This window comes from Pteropus alecto, unplaced genomic scaffold, assembly GCF_000325575.1.
Source record: "Pteropus alecto unplaced genomic scaffold, ASM32557v1 scaffold7, whole genome shotgun sequence".
NCBI lineage: Eukaryota > Metazoa > Chordata > Mammalia > Chiroptera > Pteropodidae > Pteropus > Pteropus alecto.
In genome coordinates this window covers 26,945,964-26,951,396 of record NW_006494614.1, presented here as the reverse complement: position 1 = coordinate 26,951,396, position 5,433 = coordinate 26,945,964, and the positions used below count along the sequence as shown (strand labels likewise).

At 31.4% G+C, this 5,433-nt stretch overlaps 2 pseudogenes; both read right to left on the bottom strand.

The window, feature by feature from the left end:
- Positions 1 to 836: 836 nt before the first annotated feature.
- On the bottom strand, positions 837 to 955 carry LOC112474788 (annotated as a pseudogene).
- Positions 956 to 4,582: 3,627 nt separating this feature from the next.
- Positions 4,583 to 4,700, bottom strand: LOC112474880 (annotated as a pseudogene).
- Positions 4,701 to 5,433: the final 733 nt, after the last annotated feature.

The following is a 5,433-nucleotide window of genomic DNA, read 5'->3' as shown; positions in this document are numbered from 1 at the left end:
TCCCTCCCTTCCTTCCTTCCATGGAAATATATCCAAATCTGTTCACTATGCTTATTCTATCAATACTTTTATACTTGCCCCTCCGCTGAAAAACAAATCTGAGAACCTTTCACAGATAAACAAAATCAAATATATTTATTGTTTTCTGATATAATAAGTTCTTGTTACTTAACTTTAGAGCATAATTCGAGTATTTTATTTTTTGTAATAGTAATTGATTTTAATTACTTTTCACTTAAAAAAATGACTGAGCCAGACAAAGGAGGAAATGATTCCTAGAGAAAGTGTAGTCAGGTAAAAGAAAAGCCAAGAAGTCAAATATTTTTAAATTCAAAACAATGAACAGAAATGGAAGAAAAGTTTAAAAAATATATAAAATTATATCATTGGGGTAATCAGAGAGAAATTATGTTCACATGATCTGCAAATACTTTTTAACAGTTAAATCAGGTGAAGGTAAAATTGCGTTTTTATTGGTAAAATATCAGTTGAAACATTGTAATATTTCCACTATCATGATGAAATAAAGTTTAAATTATTATGGAATAAAAAATATTAGAATATCAATGTATTAAACTATTTTAATTCATATACTTTCAATATAAATATTTCAGAATAATCATAGAGAAGGAATATCATTTATAATATTTTGCTATCAGTCACATTAAAATTCTACAAATTATTTCTTAAAAATAAAATAGGAAAATGCTAGAAATTTTATATTTTTAAAATAGAAAACTTGTATTTATTATTTATTTATTTTTTTAATCATTTTTTAATTTTTTAGGCGAGGCGACCCTTGGTTGACCTTACAATCCTTATTTTTTTATTTTTTATGCCTACAGCACCTGGTTTTCCTAGGTGGTCTACCATTCAAGTACTAACCTGGCCTGACTCTGCCTAGCTTCCGAGATCAGACAGGATTGGGCTTGTTCAGAGTAGTATGGCCATAGACTTAAAATAGAAAAATTTAAAATGATGATGCTGATAATAATTTTTAATCATGCCTTTAGGTATACACTTAACAAAAGGGATACCCACACAAAATGAGCAGCAGTAGAAAAACTGAATTATTGTATGAGCAATTTAGAACGGTTGAAGCAGAGCCTGATAGTATACTTTGGTCTTTTTTAAAGGTCAATTACTATTTTGGTCTTGTAGAAATAGTTGGGAAAGAATGTTTTCTATAGGAGTCACCAATGTGAACCACTTCCCTTAAGTATGCCCTTGGTCATATCAGAAATTTTATTATGACTTCAGGGTAGCTCTCAATAAATTGATAAAGATGTCTTTAAATGAATATGTGGCCATAAAATGTGCCCTTTGGTGATAAAGTTCAGGAGTAAAACTTCCTCTCTGAGGTGGTTTGGAATTTGGCGAAAATCAACTTGCCATGAACCATTTTAATGAGCAAAGCTACTACCTGTGGGACCGTCCCTGTCAAAACAGGACATACTGTTCATGATCTTACCTTCTCCCTTAACGTTATTCATGTCTGTAAAATATGATTAAAATGTTTGTTTTTCTTTAAATTATTTTAATTGTGGTAAAAAAAAACAAGATCCACTCTTTTAACGTTTTTTAAGTGCACAACACAGCATTATTAACTACAGGCGCAATGCTTCACAGTTGCTCTCCAGGACTTACCTTATGTAACTCCGTAACTGAAACGGTATACCTCTCGAACAGCAGCTCCTCCGTTCCTTCCCTCTCCCTAGCCCTTGGCAACTACCATTCTACTCTCTGTTTCTATGAGCTTGGCTAATAACATCAAAGGCAGCAGGACATCATGAGAGACTTTTGTGGGTCAATGATAAGGCAGAGCATATATATCTATCATTGATAATGACTGCATAGAAAAAAAAAAAGTGTTGCTACTGCCTATGAACTAAACTAGGTTTGTCCAATTGTTTCCTGAGTCATCTAGTGGCTTGTTTACAGCACCTCAAGCCACAGCAGGGAGTCATTTGGATGTTACAGCAGAATAAACCTGATTCTGCAAAAGCAAAATAAGAGCTTACATTACTTTCTCTCATGCTCAAGATGAAAGCTATGTCAGTTAATGAGATAGTGATTAAACAAGGTGAAATCCATTGTATTATTTCAGGTCTAAATGATTTTTTTTAATGCTTTCTAGGCTTTTTCTGAGAGACAGCCAAGATTTGAGCTTATCATATTGCCCCTCCGTCATGACTAGGTGTCAGGGTATTGGCCACAGCAATGTTCATCTAGAAGATGGCCAATTTCTGTATCATTCAGTATCAGAAGCAGCAGCAGTGAGATCTGAGCTTCCACAAAAGTGAGTAAAAAAAGATATAAAGACATTCTTCAACACTCTTGGGGTTATTGAATGAAAATGGTAATTGAAAGCTTGCAAGTATTACATTTTTGGACATCGCTGTGTGTTGATATTGTAAGAAAATGTGTTGGCAAATATTTTTTACAGTGGGACAGATAGTAAATATTTTTGGCTGTATATGGTCTCTGTTGCAACTACTCAACAGCCAGTCTTGCTCAAAAGTCACCAGTAACAGTATGTAAATAAATGGAAATGTCTGTATTCCAATAAAACTTAATTTATAAATATTGAAAGTTTAATTTCATATAATTTCCATGTGTCATAAAATATGACTTTTTAAAAATTTGTTGTTAAACTTTAAGTATGTAACAACTATTCTTAGCTCAAGGGCAGTACAATAATAGGCATTTGATTGGATTTGGCCTGCATAGTTTGCCTATTTGTATTGTAGCTAATCTAGTAAAGATAGATACCTATTACATGACTAACCAGATGATTTAAATATAGTTTAATAAATTCAAAAATGAAAAATGACAGAATCATCGAGAAGATACATCAACTTGTTCTTACAGATTTGGGAAAACCTTAAGGAGATAGGAAGCTGAGGCATGGACAGAAGGTATCTAGCTAAAGACGGGAATAAATTGTATGTAAAGCCAAGGGAACAGTGTAGTTGGAGACTAAAGAGAGTAAAGCAAGGAAGAATTAAAAATATTGAGGTAGAGCTGAGCTAGTTTTGTCATGTCTATATATTTTTAAATGTAGTCCTCTGCCTTGTATGTTTATAAATATGTAAGTTTATTCCTGGTGAGAAAATAATTTTTTACTTTTGTCTCTAGATTCCTTCACATGAAGTTTGATAGTAACTTTGGTGAAACCGGACACCACTTGTAATTTAGTCTTTGTCATACTGCCTAGTAGATTCTATAAATAATTACTCAGCAGCAAGGACTAGAGAAGAAAACATGAGATCAGGCCTTATAGATATTTTCTTTTGAATACCTCTTAAAATGATTATACAAATATATTTCCCATGTAAAGAAAACATAAAAAGGAAAATAAATAGTCTGTAAAGAAATTAGAAATTATTATTTTTAAGAGATCATATTACACACTACATTTTGTCTACTGTTAAAACATTGAAAGCTATAAAGGTATATTTATAGCTTTTCCAACAGTTGCAGACAGAGAAGTCAGACAATCTATTCTCAGAATAGTTGGTTTATCACTACTTGTTCTTATAACATGTTAGTTTCTGCCCAGAAAAAATATCTCTAAAGGACTAATCCCACAGAAAAACAAATTAATTTACTACTATAGTTGAGTGAAATTGTAAGTGTATTGACCCATAACAGCACCCAGTTATTGTGAAGTCCACTGTTTCAGTAAATTTCTTTTAAATTCAACCTTCGAAACTAGATGCTGCTTACAGTAGGTGAGTTTGAGAGTCTTTGAAGATATGCAGCACCATGATCAAAGTCAAATGCTATTTAAAGCAGGTAATATTTCCAAATAAATTATTACGAGTAGTAATAGTTTCATAAAGGAATCCTCCAATGAGCTTTTGTGTTTATAAGCAGAACTTTTTGCTTGCATCAAGCATTTTATAAAAAAATTGAAGTCAGTGATAAGAGCTTGACAATACCACCGACAGCACTAAGCCCACAGACTTCTTCCTAGTGGGTAATTCCTTCTAAGAAACAGCAAAGGTTTACTTAGACTCAAGTTTGTCCATCCTTGGAAATCTGTAATTATTGACAACACTAAACACTTCCCTGCACAGAGGAGGTATAAGATATAATTCAAATAACTCCAAATCACCAAATCCAGTTGTTTCACCGAACTCTCACCTATTTGAATTTCCCCTGATATTTAACCCTAATGAGCAATATATAACTCCCTTACGCAAGTTTCTACTCTTTTGCCTCCAGGATATCACTCATTTTATACTCTAATTTTTTGACGCCATTTCAAACTTCTTCACTTATTTTTTTCTATATCTCTATATCAATGTAAAAATCAACCTTCTATCCAGATTTTTCAAACTTTTGGCATACATTCACATATAGAGTTTATTTATATTTAAAAATTTATCCTATATCTATAGGTAGATTCACTTTCTCATTTTTAATATTTATTTATGATTCTCCTCTTTTTGAATTGCTGATCATTTGTCTGTTTTATGAGACTTTAAAGAATCAGATTGTGTTTTCATAGATCAAATCTATAAATTTGTTGTTACTTTATTGTTGCTACTACTGTATTTTATTTTTTTATTTTTTACATTTACAGCACCTGATCTTCCTAGGTGGTCTCCCATCCAGGTACTAACCAGGCCTGACCCTGATTAGCTTCTGAGATCAGATGGGATCAGGCTTATTCAAGGTGGCATGCCATAGATGATGCTGCTGCTGAATTTTATAGTATTGATTTTGATTTCTATTCTGATTAAGGCCTCCTTTACTGCTTTTTGAATTATTTCACTGTTTCTTTTTTTCTTTAGCTTATTTACTTTAATTCATTTATTTAAACTTATTAAGTTCTACTACATGCATTTAAGGCTACACATTTTCCTTTGTACTTCTTTGTCTACATCAGTTTTTACTACATAGTGCTTTACTGCTATTCTTTTCTAAATAGCTTATAATTTTGGTTTTGAATTAATTTTTATCTTAGAAATTTGTTAATTCTTTTTATTTCATTTTTAATTTAATTTTTTTTCATTATAGCTAGTAAATAGGGTCTGAAGGATTTCTCTCCTACAGAATTTCTTAAGATTGTTTTTTTTCATACATAGTCACTATTCTCTATTTCATGGGTGTCTCATTTTCTGTCTGCTGTAAGTAATGTTCTAAATGTAAGAACAAGTTATTTCGTTACATTATGCGAATACCCTATGTCCTTATTTTTCATCCAATTCATCTTTTATGTTGTAAGACAAGCTCCCATATTGAATTATATTTTTAAAAAATTTTATTTCTTATTTATATAGATACTATTTTATTGTTTTTCAACTTAGTGTAACATGAACAATCCTGTCTCATTTAAAAGTTTTCATATAGAATTCGGTTTTCTTCTTGTTCGTATTTTCCTGTTATACCTTGACTAACTTTACACTAATACCTTTTTAAGTT